The sequence below is a fragment of the Meriones unguiculatus genome, chromosome 3 (genome assembly GCF_030254825.1).
Source record: "Meriones unguiculatus strain TT.TT164.6M chromosome 3, Bangor_MerUng_6.1, whole genome shotgun sequence".
Lineage (NCBI taxonomy): Eukaryota > Metazoa > Chordata > Mammalia > Rodentia > Muridae > Meriones > Meriones unguiculatus.
In genome coordinates this window covers 25,304,661-25,320,789 of record NC_083351.1, presented here as the reverse complement: position 1 = coordinate 25,320,789, position 16,129 = coordinate 25,304,661, and the positions used below count along the sequence as shown (strand labels likewise).

The 16,129-nt window shown below is 50.5% G+C and overlaps 1 long non-coding RNA gene across 3 annotated transcripts; it reads left to right on the top strand.

Annotated features, from left to right (window-relative positions):
• Positions 1–2,102: 2,102 nt before the first annotated feature.
• Positions 2,103–7,103, top strand: LOC132653002 (uncharacterized). 3 transcript variants are annotated; one of them, XR_009590604.1, is made up of 3 exons: positions 2,103–2,642; positions 4,028–5,574; positions 6,058–7,103. It is a non-coding gene; the product is annotated as an uncharacterized LOC132653002 (long non-coding RNA). The 3 variants fall into 3 exon arrangements; XR_009590605.1 differs by having other exon boundaries at positions 2,112–2,642; positions 4,699–5,574; XR_009590603.1 differs by lacking the exon at positions 2,103–2,642 and having other exon boundaries at positions 2,649–5,574.
• The last annotated feature ends 9,026 nt before the right edge of the window (positions 7,104–16,129 follow it).

The window sequence follows — 16,129 nt, the reverse complement described above, 5'->3', positions numbered from 1 at the left end:
GATTACAAAGAGGTCAGGCACGCAGGCCCTGAACCTTCATGTTCTGGGTTCCATTCCCAGCTCTACAAATTCATCTCCTGCTTCCGGGTTCCTGCCTGAAGTTCCCTTCAAGAGGGGCTCCAACTGCAAGCTGAAATAAACCCCTTCATCCCCAAGCTGCTTTCAGTCATGGTGTTTATCTCAGTAAGAGAAGCCTAACCAGGACACCCACTGCCCCAGCCTCCCCCTGGAAAGAGCAGAAAGCCAGCCTCAGAGGCTTCGGGCAAACAAAGGAGCCAGCCAGTGCCTGTGTGTGTGCATGTGTAGTTTTTGTGTCAGTAATAGACGGCAAATGGCAGTGTCAATGCTGTGCTTGTGCCTGTCAGTAGACAGCATATGTGTGTCGTTAGCAGGTGCTAGATGTGTTAAAATGTGTGTGTGTGTGTATACATGTACACATGTGGATTGTGCTGGGAGGTATATGCACACCATGTGTTTCTGGGTCTGTATCTGTGCGTCAGCAGCGTGTGGGCGAGCGCAAGCGTGTGTTGGCACTAGTGTTCAGTGTGGCGGCTCCATGACGGATGTATTAGCCCCTCTGTGTTGCTATGACCAGAGCACTAATTTACTTCAGTTCATGGTCTTAAAGGCTTCATTCCATCACGGTGGGAAGGGCATGGGATACAGAGAGGCTCACGTCATGGCAGGCAGGAACCCGGAAAAGAAAAATGCTGGCTCAGCCCGAGCCACTCCCCCAAGTCAAACCTCGCTGGAAACACAGACACACCCAGAGGTGCGCCTCAGCCCCCCAGGAGAGTCTAGATACAGTCGAGTTGGTGGAGATTAACCATGGAATTGGCTTAACTGGCTGTCCGTGTTGTCTGTATACGGGCATGGTACTGTGGAGACGTTTTGTCAGTATAGGCTGTCAGTAGGTGTATGTCGGGGGTGGGTCCATGCATGTGTCAGTGTTGACTGCATGTAGCTGTGTGTCGGTGTCAGCCATGTAAATAGCTGCGTGTCACTGGTGGATCTGTATGCCAGTGCTGACTGTGTGTAGCTGTGTGTTGACGGGTAATCCACACATTCGTCAGCGGTGGGTGTGTGTCACAGTGCATAACATTTCTGTTACCTACTTACATCAGAATTGTGTTGTCGCATGCTTCGTCTGTGTGTGCGAGAGAGAGACAGACAGAGTCTGGGACAGTGCTGTGCGTATGTACCTATGTCAATGACATGTGCGTGTCAGTGTGTGAGTCTGCGTTGTGTGACCCTGTGTGTGTGTGTCATTGTTGAAGACAGCCCTGTGTGTTCCTGTCTGTCAGTACTGGATACGTGTATAGGTATGTGTCAGCTTGGCCACACAGATGTGTCGACAGTGGCTGTATCACTACTGTATGCTATGTATGCCAGCATTAAATGTGTGCCGGCGCTGTGTGGACCTGTGGCAATAAATAGCACACAAAGGTGTGTGCAGTGTGGAATGCGTGCCAACCTGGTACGTACATGTGTCAGTACCAGTTACGTATGTGTGGGTATGGGGACTGAGTGTGTGTAGTGATCAGAGTGTTTATACGTGGTGTTTTGGCAATGGCATGTGTTAGTTTTGGGGGTGTCTGCTGGTATTAGGGGTGCGTGTTGGTATTGGGGGTGTGTTGGTACTGCGGGCGTTGGATTGAGGGGGGTGTGTTGGGACCGAGAACGCGTGCACACGTGGTGCCGGCACAGGCAGCGTGCGGACACACCGTGCCGATACTGGGAGAGTAAATGTGTTGCTGTCAGAAGTATGTGTGCCTGCGTTGTACTGGGGATGTCTGTGATGGTACTGTATCGGTGTGTGTCGGCAATGAACAAGCATGCGGGCAGACACGTGCTTCTAGGGGCCATGTGGAGTCGTATTTATGTGTGTTCCCGCACTGGCTTCGCGTGGACTTTGTGTGTGAACAGGGCTGCACGGCAGCCCCTTTTCCCCTCGCGGAGAGAGGCGGGGAAACAGGCTGCCCTATCCTGGCCGGGTCCCATGGCTCCGCCCCTCAGCCTGTGTCTACGCCCCTCCTCCTCTGCACCCACACTTGGCCCCTCAACCAGCCTCCGCTCCTGACTGGCACCCGAGTTAATAAGTGTTGCTTTTCTCCTATTCTACTCAGGTCTGTGATGGAAAATCCTAGGGCTGGACGTGAGCCCCAGATCGATAGTCCATTCCATTTAACGGGGCGGCTGTCACCATAACGAGATAAAAGTGGATTAGCTTCCGCGCTGCCGCCAATCCACAGGGGCCAGCTGTTGCCTGCCCAGCCTGCCCAGCCTACCCAGCCAGGCCAGCCTGGAGTAGCCACCACCCTTCAAGACCAGCCACAGGTTCCAGACAAAGGCAGGACCGTGCCAGGAGTCAAGGCGCTCACTGAGGTCTCTGGAGGTGGAAATGGGAGACCAGATTGGAGACCAGAACCAGCTGGGGCCATAACTCTGAGATGAGCCCCTGGACCACGGATGTCACTGAACCATGCTTCCACACCAGGCCTTGATGCCCTGGGAGCCACACGCTGTTCGTGGAGTCACTTCAAGGGAAGAGGTCTTCCCACTCCCCTGGGAACTGAACAACAGAAGAAACTATTCTTGCAGCAAGAGGAATGCAAGGTAGACAACAAAAGAACTTCAGGATGGTGAGTGTTTACCAATAGATGCCCAAAGTTTTGCCTTTTCAGGATTTGTCCTAGCTTTGGCTGACCGTTAAGTACATAGTACTGGACACCACAAGCCAGCTGAGACAGGCTGAACAACCGGACCCCACACTAGATCCTTCCAGCTTTTTGCAGTAGATCCTGCCAAGATAGTTTCCCAGCTGGCCTGCTTATTTTTAATTTTTTGAACATTTATTCATTTATTTTGTGTGTGTTGGAAGGGTGGGACACACACATGCCATAGCACACCTATAGAGGTCAGAGGGCAAGTTGTGGGGTCAAATCCAGGTTGTTGGGCTTGGCAGCAAGCTCCTCTACTGACTGAACATCTTGTAAGTCCTAGCATGTGCGTGCGTGCGTACATGTGTGTATGTGTGCATGTGTATATGTCCATGTGTGCATGCTCGTGTGTGTACGTGCATGTGTGTGAGTATGTGTGTGAGCATGTGTGAGCATGTGTGTGTGTGAATGCATTCAAATGAAAATGCCCTTAAAGACCAGAAGAAGGTGTCAGAATCCTTGGAGCTGGAGTTGCAAACAGTTGTGACCCACCCTCAGGTCCTCTACGAGAGTAGTACATCCTCTTAACCACTGGCTGGCTGCTTCTGTTTTGTTGTTCTTTTTTGAGAGCCAGTTTCCCTGTGAAGCCCAGGCTGTACTGGAACTCACTCTGTAGACCAGGCTGGGCTCGAACTCTGAGATCAAGTAACAGGTACAGGACGTCAATGCTGAAGAGAAAGGTCCGGCTAGACATCAGACTGTATCCTAAGACAGGCCAGACAAAGCTGGCGTTGGCGAGCACAGAAACGAAGGCCCTCCCAAGTGTGGGCCTTCCAGGCGTGCATCACCACCACCCGGCCAGACCGGATGCTTTTAACAGCAGGATTCTCTGTAGTTGGTTGGTCTGCACTGCAGGCTGTGGTCTACCCCCTTGTCTCTATGCTCCAAGGTGACCTCACCTTTTGCCGAGTGCAGCTCTTGTGCAGCTCTTGTGCAATTTTCTCTGCACGTAAATGTTGTGACACCCGGTGGCGTCTCCACCATCCAGGAGTCTGTGTTCCCCAAGCAGTTAGTTAATGGCCCACGCCATTTCGGGACAAATTGACCCTCTCTACATTAATTTGAAATGTCACTTCTTATCATTTCCTGGGAACTGACCTGTGAGTCTGTTGGTTTTTGTGCTCGCCAACACCAGCTTTGTCTGGCCTGTCTTAGGATACAGTCTGATGTCTAGCGGGGCCTTTCTCTTCAGCATTGACGTCCTGTACCTCTTACTTGATAGCTGTGTGAACACCAAACTTCACTTTAAAAAGATATCAGAGAAGCCTGCCCCTTGGGGTCTGAGACAACTTTTGACCTGTCCCCAGACCCTGTAGAGGCCCAAGTCGTCCAGAGCTGGGCCGTAACCCCAGGATGACCATACTACCAAAACATCACCATGAGGCTGGATTTGAAGCTCCAAGGTTCTCGGCCCCACAAAGTTGTGAGGAAGATAAAATGTGGGCCTGAGGCACAGCTTGACTGCCACATGCAGGAGGGCATGGGCGTGCTCCTTGTGACAATGAGAGAGAGCTGGAGTCTCATGGAGGCACAGAAGCAGAGGGCGTGATGTTGCCCTATGTTGAGGAAGGGTTCCAGGCCAAGCCCAGACACGGGGCCCAGGGACCACAGGAGCAGTCCACAGATGTGTAGGAGGGATCGTGAGGGGACCTCTGGAAGACTTGTGTGACCCGTGTGGTTATTACATCCCTTTCATCCCAATGCTAGGGATGATGAGGCAGGGGGATTACAAGGTCAAAGCCAGCTTAGGTTGCATAGAGGGACACTGACTCAAATATACAATTTTAAAAAAAGAAGAAGAAGAAGAATGATTGGCCTCCTTTCCATTCCACAGTGACTGAAAGGTTCCTCCCTTCCCCCCAGGATGGGAGGGGATAGAGGGGAGGGAGGGAAAGGGATGATGGGATTCTAAAGGAGCCGACAGCTGTCAAATAGTATAAAACCTCGTATGTTAATAATTCTTACAATTTTGCCAAAGACTTAATGGCTGGCCTGTCAAGAGCAGTGACAGAAGCTATTATGGAAACAAGACAGGAATATTTGGGAGGCGGTGTGGACAGCAGTGCCCGGTGCCAGGCCTCCCAGGACCAGAAGGAGGTCAGCCAGGCTTCCTGCCTACCGCCTCAGCAAGGCCAAGGCTGAGCGCTCAGCCGACGGAGCCAGGTCATTGTGGATTCAAGTCATTGACTCTGGATTGATCACCTCTGAGGACATTTTAATTAACCGTCAAGTCCCAGCGTGGTCCCATCTTTCCTTCCCCACCCTTTCCACTCTGCAGTCACCAACGTCCTCAACGTGAGCAAACAAACAGCGTTGGTCACAGCACAACAGGGCAGGTGCCCCTGGGTGACAGGCTGGTGAGTGAAACCCACGGACTTTGAATGGCCAATCTGGGAACCCAGGAAGTCTCTAAGGAGTCCCTCACTGGCCATAGACTGAGGTCCGAGGACTAGACCCAGTTCAGGAGCCAATCGGCTCCAGGAATTTTATGAAAGCTCCTGTTTGGAACGCCTCCTTTTCTCACCAGGCCAGGAGGATGATATCATGGGTAAAAGCGATCAGCACACAAGCCTGGTGACCTGAGTTCAATTCCTGGAGTCCATGTAGAAAGCCAGATGCGATGGTGCACATCTGACATCCACAGAAGTCCTGGCATGAGATGGGAGGTGGAGATGGGAGAATCAGCCAGCCTGGACTACACGGCGCAGAGGAGACAGGAAGACAGGCCGTGCCTCAGCACAACGGAGGGCAGGAATCAACCCGTAACGTCATTCTCTGACCTCTGCACGTGCGTGTCCTCTGACCATCCACATGATGCTTGCACACCTGTAGTCACAAACACACAATAATGATTGTGAGTAATAATTTTTATATGTGCCTTGGTGTTTTGCGTGCATGTATGTCTGTGTGTCAGAGGTTGTCAGATCTTGGGGTTATAGTTGTGAGCTGCCATTTTTGTGCTGGGAATTGAATCCTGGTCCTCTGGAAGAGCAGGCAGTGCTCTCGAGCGCTGAGCCATCTCTCCAGCTTCGTGAGTAATAATTTGTTAAAGCTAGAAATGAAAATAGGAGAAAGTATCAGTAAAGCATGAGCAAGAATGCTTTCAAAAATATCAGCCAGGCCTTGTGGCACACGTCTGTGAACCCAGGAGGTAGTGGCAAGAGGACCGGGAGCTTAAGGTCATCGTTAGCCAGTTCAGAACCAGCCTGGACTGTATAATCCTATCTCAATGTGTGTGTGTGTGTGTGTGTGTGTGTGTGTGTGTGTGTGTGTGTGTGATGGTTGGTTTCCCTAACCTCAAGAAGCACCTTCTCATTTATCTTCAACCTTCCATCAGCTCCAAGAGATGGACCATTTTCTCCATGTTTCCAGAGAGGGACAGGAGGTGGAGAGAGGCAGAAGTAAGCACACCAGCCCAGATCAGAACTTCTCCAGCTTGATTGTGCATCGGACACCCCTGTGTGCCTGGTTGAAATACAGAGTTGGATCCAGCAGGTGTGGGCTGAGATCCTGGTGCTGTACTGTCCAAAGGTCATCCCTAGAGTGTCAGGAGCTAATGTTTTGTCTCATTTAGCTGCCACAACACGCAAGGAGACGGGTCTTGCTGCCACCATCCTTGTCTGACAGCAGAAACTGAGGCTCAGAGATGGCATAATGGGATCAAAGTACTGGCTAAATGGAAAAATCAGTACGTGAAGCCAGGGGGTCTTGCTTGAGTCCGTCACCCACACTGGTGCTATGCCATCTCCCAAAGCATTTGCTGAGAAGCCAGGGGCCTGCAGGGAGGCGGGGCTGGGGGTTTGCTCAGGAAGCTGTGTCTTGGAGAACAGACACTGTTATTATAACCAGAATACAGGTGCTGGTTGGTTCTGGAAGTATCTCCCGCTTTAGTGGAAAAGCTCCAAGCTGATTTGCCGTGTGAGATAAATAGCTAACTGTACTGGCAAAAGGCTAGAGCACCAAGATGGGGTTGGGGGGAGCCTTCCCTTAGGACAAGAACTGAGAGGACTTGCTTGGGACCCAGGATTGGGGGATGACCACACTGGTGCCATCGAAGAAAAACTGCTAATGTGGGAAGGCTTGGCTTGGTGTGGTGGCACCCATCTGTAAGCCCAGCCCTCAGGAGTCAGGGCAGGGGAGTTGCTCTGAGTTCCAGGCCAGTTTGTACTACTGGCCTGCAAAAGAAAACAAAAGAGCTAATAAATGTGTGCATAGCAGTACATACTATAATCTCAATACTCTGGGAGCCGAAGCAGGAAGATCAGGAATTCAAGGCCATCCTCAGCTATGTAGCAAGTTCAAGGATGGCCCATTCTATGTCAGACCCTATCACAAAAGAAAGAGGAAAGAAAATAGTAAAATAAATAAATGAGAGAATGTTCACACCTGTTCCCCAGCTCTTGTGTCCCCTCAAGGTCCCAAGAGAAAAGGGACAGCCACCCACACATGAGGCTTCAGGTCCTGTCAGGCAGGCAGCAGGGGTGACGCTGGTCCTGCACAGCAGAGGTACAAGGGCGACCATAACGCTCCATTCGAATCTGCAGTGTCTCCAAAGTAGGAGCTGCAACAGCCAAGGGCTAAGTGAGCCCAGAGGCTTCCACTACCAAAGGGCCAGAGTATACAGGGCTCTCCTGGTGCTGGAGCAGGGCACTTCCCACAGATGAGCCCCGAGGGACCCTCTGCCTCCAGAAACAAAAGCACAAAACTCCAGAGCATCTCCAGGGACCTCTTTTGCCACCAGGTCCCTGCCTACCCCAGCCCCCTGCGAAGGCAGCTAGCTGTTCCCAGGCCACTGGGCGGCACGCCCACGCCGCCTGCAGCCGTCCGCCTAGGAGCATTAATTGAAAATTAATCCGCTCACTACGTGCCGACGTGCAAATCAAAGCTAAGTGTCTCAATTAGGAAGAGAAATGCAGTCGGGACTCTTCCTGGGCAGCAGCTTATTTATGGGGATAATATCGTTTTTAATGAGGGAAGCTACTAAAAGGCACAACAAATGCAACATTTAATAGAAAAATATTACAGCATTCCATCAGCGGAATGAAGGCAGGAGGGTGGGTTCCGGGGACACATGAGCACCCTGTTTCCCCAGGGGTGTGGGCATCAATGAAGGAGTGGGGGGGAGGGGGCACACAGGCCTGTGACGTATGTGTGTGCACGTCTCATCCATGCCTGGAAATGGGAAGCTGTGGGTGTGTCTGGAGGAGAACCAAGTTTTCCCGGGTTTGGGTTGTAAAAGGAGGATTTCAGGGCTGGGGAGATGGCTCAGTCAGGAAAGTGCCTGCTGCGCAGACGTGAGAACTTGAGTTTGGCTCCCCATGTAATAAAAACCAGCTGTGGCATTGTCTGTCCTTAATCCCAGCTCAGGGTGTGTGGACACAGGCGGTTCCCGGGCTCACTAGCCAGCTAGTCTAGCCAACTTGTGACTCTGTCTTTAAAAATAGAGAACAATCGAGGAAGACACTTGGTGTCAACCTCTGGCCTACACACACAGTCACACATGAACGCGCACAGACACACACCACACAACACACACATTTACAAAAGATGAACTTCCCCTCTGCCCCTTGTAGAGGCCTGTACATGGAGTCAGCCATGTAAGACTCCAGGTACCTTCGAATTCCAAGAGGAGCCTGGCTTGTTTGGTCCCTAGAGACAGGCAGATCTCCTATTCCACTTCCATGGAGAGACACCAAGGGAACATAGACCCCTCTGGACTTTGTCATACAAAACCACAGTGTCCCAGCCAGCCATATCACTGGCACCTGAAGGCTGTCAAGACCTCTGGCCTTCAGACAATTGCCCTGAGCTGGCACTGGTCTCAGCTTAGTCAGAGAAGCGGGTTTATATTTCAAGACAAGTTCTTGTTCTCCTGCCTACTGCCTTCTCCTCCATCGGGGTACAGCCCCATGGCTTCTGCTCTTGTCTCTGTGGGGTGGAAACATGACGGATACAGCTCATGATGTAGGCCAGGCTCATTTCAGCACTGTGGAAAACACTCTAGTCCCCTATACAACACCCACGCAACGCCCTCCTCCAAACGTCTGCTGGTGCAGGACCCTCCAAGATGGCAGGTCCTCACTCGCTCTCCCTCAGGAAGACTCCCCAAGTTTTTGGCCACCCCATCCTTTCCTGCTCTTCCCAAGGCCCATGGGACTAACAGAGAATGATGCCCAAAGTGAAGAGTGGGTGAGACACAACATGCTTAATGTCCCTGACTCCACCAGCACTGCCAGAGGGGCTCAGTCAGGAGGGCAGAGCCATCTGCCCCTGCCACCTGGCCCCACCCCCTGCAAACCCTGGCATGAACAGAATGAAGCTTCCATTACCATTCATCAAAAGGAGAAACTGATACTCAGGAAGACTGAGAGCCTCGCCCAAGGCTCCCTAGCAGAGGACCACTAAGGGGTGCTGAACTACCGGAGCCCCAAAGCCCCCAGGCCTCCTACAACCAAGGCCTAGGTGTTCCCATTTCTGAGGAGCTCGGAGGCTCCAAGCCAGGGACCCATATGTAAGCCAGCACTGCCTCCCATGACCGCAGTGACTTTGAGTTTGTTACATAACCTCCATGTGAGTCATCCTTTCCTCAGTAAAATGGGAAGATATCAGCACCTACCCTAGGGAGTTCCTCAGGGCCAGTGAGCTGATACCCTTCAAGAACCTAGAATTGAGCCAGCACATGATAAACGCTAGCATTGTTGGGCCATCCTATCCGCATTAGCTCCCTGATTGGACTTCCAGAACCATCCATCCATCAGCCTGTGAAGAGCCCTAAGGTGAGGCCTTCCCTCCCCCAAACGCCCGCCCAGCACAGGGGACTAGTGTTGCCCTCCAACACAGGCAGTTCGTATTCCTACAAACCATCGTGAGCCGCGAGTGTCTCTCCCTCGTGCTCCTTTCTTAATGTGCATTTTATTTGAATTCTTAAAAATAGTGAAGTAAAAAATAATAATAATAATAACGAAGTAACAGTAATAAAACAGTGGCGAAGGAATGGCCAGCAGAGGGATGGTCTTGTCCCCGTTAGATCCCTGTCTGCCTCCCTCACGTGACCTACACTGATCGAGGACAAGGACAAGGCTTGATCTCCCTCCTGCAGTTATTCCTCAGAACCTAGTAAAATGTCTGGGCCTGGTAAGTGATTTATTATTGCCGGGGAGGGGGGAGGGCGCCCGAGGCTAGGCAAAAAGTGGGGAAGGCAAGCTGTCAGGCTGCTGGGGGCGGGGGCAATCCTACCTGGACCCTTAGGCTGTTCCTACCTGGGGACCTCAGCTCCTGGGAGTAGCCACCCCAGCCCCCACACACCCAGACCCAGACCGACCAGCCAGCCACCTGCCCCCTCTCGGACCTCAGGTCCCTCCAGACTGAAGACATTTGAAAGTTAACTCCCCACAAAAGTCACTCTCCAAGATTAATATTTATTTCTTATGAAATTTAAATTTTTCAGTGTAATTAAATTTTTATTCGTCCTGAGTTATAGATAAAAAATATTTATAACTTTCCCTTTCACACCAGTGAAGATGAGGGTTGGATGAAACCAATTACCGGGACCTCCTCCTGGCAATTGCTCTGAGGTCAGGGCAGGAAGAGTCAGAGGAGCCTTGGTGAGGTAAAAGCTGGCATTAGTCAACTCAGGCAACAGAGCCAAGGCGCCTCCTGCATCCAGGCATGGGGAGCCATGGGTAAAAGAGAGGGCCTCAGACCTATACCGTCGGTATATTGGGCCCTTGGGCCATTGTGACAAATCCATGTAAACAGGTGGCCTATAGCAATAAACATTCACTTCTTGTGGCACTAGCAAGTGTGAGACATCCAAGGTCAATGTGATGCTGGGTTCCAGTGTCTGCTGAGGTTCACAGTAGAGCATCCTGCCCTGTAGAGCCACGAACAGGAGTCTCAGTATCCCCCCATGGCTGGAAAATCCACCCCGTTCGTTAAGGAACCCTTCCTTACAGGTAGGGCTACCCAAACCCTTTCCGGTCACTGGGACATCAGCACCCTTAGCCAAACTCCACCACACACACTGACCATATGGCCTCAGATCATCCTACAAGCATGCTGTCACCTGGGAAGCCACTTGGGGGCCTGGTGACCCCTGTTCACCCAGCAGCCATCCCTAAACAGTGGTGTGCATGGGAATTTCAGCAGGGCTAACACCCACCTTATCACTCCATTCTCAACTCTCTCGTCAAGGACCGGAGTCTGGAGACCTGAACTAGACAAGGGTCGGAACTCACCTCTCTGGTGCCCCCGGAACAGGGACAGCCCGCCCTTCCTCCCAACAGTGCCAGGGAGCTGCAGATCCTGCTCTCTAATTAGACCTGTCACCAGCCGGAATCACTCCCAGGCTGGGCTGGGGAGGTCATTAGCTGGAGATGGATAAGTGCTAAGCCAGCCCCACTCTGGAGATTTACAAGGCTCGAGCCAGGGAGGATTTATAAGGTTTGTTAAATTTCTAATTGAGTTTAGAGTGCTGTGCCATGGTCTCGGTGACCAAGCTGCACGGATGAGAATTAAAACAAGTGCCCCCATCCCTCACGCTGCAAGAGGGCTGGCCTCTGCCTCACCTGCCTGCACAGGCAGGGGCTGCCCCAAGACAGTGTGGTCCAGTGGGCAACCCCACACTTGCCCCTTAGCAGCTTCATCAGTTCCTGGGCCTGACCGTGGTCTGCAGGGTCTACCTGGGCTGGCTGGCTTGATTGCCGAGATTTGTTGTTTGTTCAAACAGGGTGAAGGTGGGGCATGTCCTGGTTGGTGCATATGGTCCCATGTGCACATGACTGCATACGAAGGCCAAAGGTTAACCTCTGGCCACCTTAGAAGCCATCCACCTTGTGGGGTTTTATTTGTTTTTTGTTTTTGTTTCAGGGGGGGCGGGTACATCTTCTGTTTTGCTGTTATGGATCGTGTGTGTGTGCATGTGTGTGTGTGTGTGTGTGTGCGTGTGTTGAGACAGAGTCTTCTAGTTGGTCGACCTGAGGCTGTCTAATTAAGCTATGATGGCTGGCCAGTGGATCCCAGGAATCCTCCTTCCTCCACCTCCTCAGTGCCAGGATTACAAATGTTTGCCACAGCACCGGGGTTTTTGCTTGGATTCTGGGAATAAACTCTGGTCCTCCTGTTTGTATACAATTTATCCCCTGAGGCATCTCCCCTAACCTCTTATTCATCTTTTAAAATAGTCGGTACATGCATGTAATTCGAAATTCACACAAAAGCATCCCCAGGGGAAACTTCTCTCGCCCTCTGACTCCCAGCCACCACTCTGTCCTCCTCGCTGCTGGAAAGCCAGGGTTTTGCCAGGAGGATCTGAGGTTCTGGTCAGGTGTCTGAGGACCTGCAGGGTGACAGGCAACCCACCATACCCCTGTTCCCTCGCTCGGTCGTGCTCACACAGCTCCTCCCACGGACTGCCAAGCGCAACACAGAGCCTCTCAGGAGACAAGCTGGGCATGGGCCTTCCTTCCACTGTGTGACGGCACCACCCATCGGAAACCAGGAACTCCGATGACGTCAGACGGTAATGTTCTAGGCCCAGTGGGCCTCAACTCAACAATGCCACCCTTTAATTCAGTTCCTCATGGTGTGCTCACCCCCAACCATAACATTATATTTGTAACTACTTCGTAACTGTAATTTTGCTACCGTTATGAATCGTAATGTGGACATGTGATATTCGACCCCTGTGAAAGGGTCGTTAGAGTCTCCCAAGTGGGTCTCGACCCCCAGGCTGAGAACCACTGCTCTAGAGGAAACAAAACAAGCTGATGATCAGGTGGGGTGCGGTATGGCCACGAAAGGTTCCCTCTTCGAGGGAATGTCTGACCTCGTGGCACACCCAAACAGAAGGTGCAGCGGGACCAGACACACCTGCTGCTGAGATGTGACCTCAGACTGCCCTCTCTCATCTCCGAAGCTCAGTTCCCCCTTCTGTGTGTAAGTCAACAGCAAAAACATTCCAACCTATGGAGGAATGAAAGGAGCTTGCTCACTCAAGTGCCCCACACAGAAGACCTCTCTCCGCTCCTGCAGGAGCTTGTCTTCTGGGATCTTATGAGTCTGAAGGGTAACCTTGGGGGAAGGGTCTTCCTGGACCTGAGGACGCTGGGCTGGGTTCCAGCTCCATCATACCAGGAATGTCCTTATCCTGTCCCAGGACACAGAGGAGGTCACGGAGCAGCTGAAACAGTCCCTACCCTAATGGGCCCACTTCTTTCCTTTACCTGGGAAAACACGGGTGGGAAATTCCTCCAGAGCTGTCTCTAAGTGGGGAGCCTGAGAGGAGCTGAGGCCTCCTGCTCTGCACCACCTGCCTCCAGGGCCCGGGTACCACGGGAGCCCCGGGAAGCCCCTGGTCCATAGTGTGAGCATCGGGCGCCCTCTGGTGGTGATTGTGCCAATCCAAAGCATGGAGCTGTCAATCACCCTCGCATCCAGGAACCCGCCCTCTCCAGCTTAGACGAGTGCAGAATAGACAGTGCCCATTATGGATGTCACCTGACCATGTCACCTGACTGTTCCAGGATCACACAGAAAGTAGATTTACTAAATGTCCAAAAATATTTATTCATTCGTTCATTCGTTGCTCTGTTCCACCTACTGTATGCCAATATTGTACCAGAAACAAGCAACCCAGCCCTATTCAAGACCAAGTCTCTGCCCTCAAGGAAGCCACACTCTATCGCTGGCAGAGGCTAGACAATTGTTAATTGTTTCAATTTCCCCGACAGGCTCATATTTAGACCACTTGGTCCCCAGGTGATGGTACTATTCTGGAGGTTTCTGGAAACTGGGAAGTTGGAGCTAGTTGAAGGAAGTAGGGTCCTTTCAAGCATCCTTCAGAGAACTGGGCAGCATGTGTGTTCAGTAAAATAGCGAAGGCCAGATCGATCAGAGTCCTGTCTCAACAGTAATCAATAAGTGGTCCTAAATTAAACACTTTTCTCTGGCCTCACCTGACAAATCTAAATCTAAATAAGTGGTCCTAAATCTAAATAAGTGGTCCTAAATTAAACACTTTTCTCTGGCCTCACCTAACAAACCTTACAAGTAAAATCTAAAAGACAAAAAAACAAACAAACAGATGAGACAACTATTAAGCAAATAACCAGATAATAGACTTAAGTCTGATATCAATATTTATATTAAATGCAAATGACCCAAACACCCACAGTTATAAAGGCAGAAGCAGCCACGTAAGTTAAAAAGAAAAAAGAAAGAGAAAGAGAGATTTGGAGCTAGAGATATGGTTGACCAGTTAAGAGTACTTTCTGCTCTTGCAGAGGACCAAGGTTTAGGTCTCAGCACCCACATAGCTGCTCATGATCAGGTTTAATTCCTGTTCTAGGGGATCCAACACCCTCTCTGGACCTCAGAAGGCTCCTGCACACACATGATGCAAATAAATTCATGCAGGCACACACAAATACACAAAATAAAAGTAAATAAATATTTTTTTAAAGCAAGGCTCAACTATGTGTTGTTTCAAAAGAAATATTATGCTAGGCATGGTGGTTTACACCCTTAATCCCAGCACTCAGGAGGCAGAGGCAGAAGGATCTCTATGGTGTGAGGCCAACCTGGTATACGTGGCTAGTTCCAGGACAGCCAGGACTAAACAGAGAGAACCTGTCTCAAAAACCACGTACATTAAATATACAGATAAAGTGGGTTAAGACTAGAAGAATGTGATGGGTATAGTAGGTCACACCTTTAATCCCAGCACTTTGGAGGCAGATGGAAGTGAGTTCAAGACCAGTCTGGCCTATGTAGGAAGTACCAGGCCAACCAGGGCTACATAGTAAGACCCTGTTCCCAAAAACAAAGTTAAGGATAAAAGAATGTAAAAAGGCATATCTTCCTAACACTAAATAAGCAAAAACTGAGCCAGGTGTGAGCAGCTGTAATCAAAGAACTTGGGTAGTGGAAGCAAGAGAATAAGAAATTCAAGGTCATCCTCCACTGAATGCCAAGTTCAAGGTCAGCCTGAAACACAGGAGACCCTATCTCAAAAAAATTTGTTTGTTTTTTTGTTTGTTTGTTTGTTTGCTTAAGAAAAGAGAAGCTGGAGTAACTACCCTGACATCAGACAAAATATATTTCAAACGACAGCAAAATTGCTGATCGTAATGACCAGGGGCCAATTAATCAGGAAAACATAACGATTCAAATTGTATATGCATCTCATCACAAAGCTTCCAAATACACGATGCAAAAAATAGAACAGCAAGAAGAGACAGACAGATCCACAGGTACAGCTGGAGACCTCACTATCTATCTCTCAGCTGATAAAACAAGCAGGCAGAAAAATCACTAAAGGTTTTGGAAGATTTAGGCAACACTATAGCCAACCTGCTCTAATTGATGTTTTTCAGAACACGCCATTCAACATCAGAATACATATTCTTTTCAAGTATGCATGGAAATTTTTTTTAAAGTAGATCATGGGCTAGGAAGATGGTTTAGTCTGCAAAGTGTTTGCTACATAACCATGAGGACCTGGGTTCAGAACCCTGGCACCTCCATCCAAAGCTGGGCTTGGCAGTCCATCCCTGTAACCTCAGTGCTTGGTGAATGGAAACAGATGACCCCTGGGACTTACTGGCCACCCAGTCTAGTCAAATTGGTGAGCTTTAGGTTCCACGAAAGAGCCTGTAAAAAGGAGAGATGGCCCAGGAGGTAAAGCACTTGCCATGCAAGCCTGATGGCCTGAGTTCCCAGGACCCAGGTAAAAGCCAGACGCAGTGGCGCACGCATCTGAAGTTCTGCACAGCCTGTGAGAAGATAAGGCTAAGGTGGGAGAATCCTTGGAAGCTCATGGACCAGCTATCCTGACTTACGCAGCAGGAAACAGGAGAGGTGATGTCTCAAAGTCAAAAGGCAAGGATCAACAGCTGAGGTTGTCCCCCGACATCTGCACGCACTGCATGGCATGTGTGTGCCTTCACACGGCGAAAGCGAGAGAGAGAGAGAGAGAAAGAGAGAGAGAGAAGAGAGGGAGAGAGAGAGAATATACTTTTAATAACCTGTAAGTCAAAAGAGAAATAACGAAGTATTTTGAGGTGAATGAAAACTCAAAATTAGTGGAGTGCCACTATGAAAGCACTAGGAGGATATTGAGAGAGCCCAGTCGTCTAGTGGGAAAAGACTGACATCAGGGACTGCAGCCTCTGCCTCACTCGACCAGGAGAAGGGTCTGGAGAGATGCTTTAGCTGTAAGATGCTTGCTGCGGAAGACCTGAGTGGTTCCCAGCCACTCGTCATGGCTCACAACTGCCTGTAATTCCAGCTCCACGGGACCTGTGATAGCTAACCTTGGTTGTCAAGTACATCTGGAATCAACTGAAACCCTAACCGCTGGGCACTCCAGAGGGAGATTCTCTTAATCAGGTTATTTGCAGAACGAACAC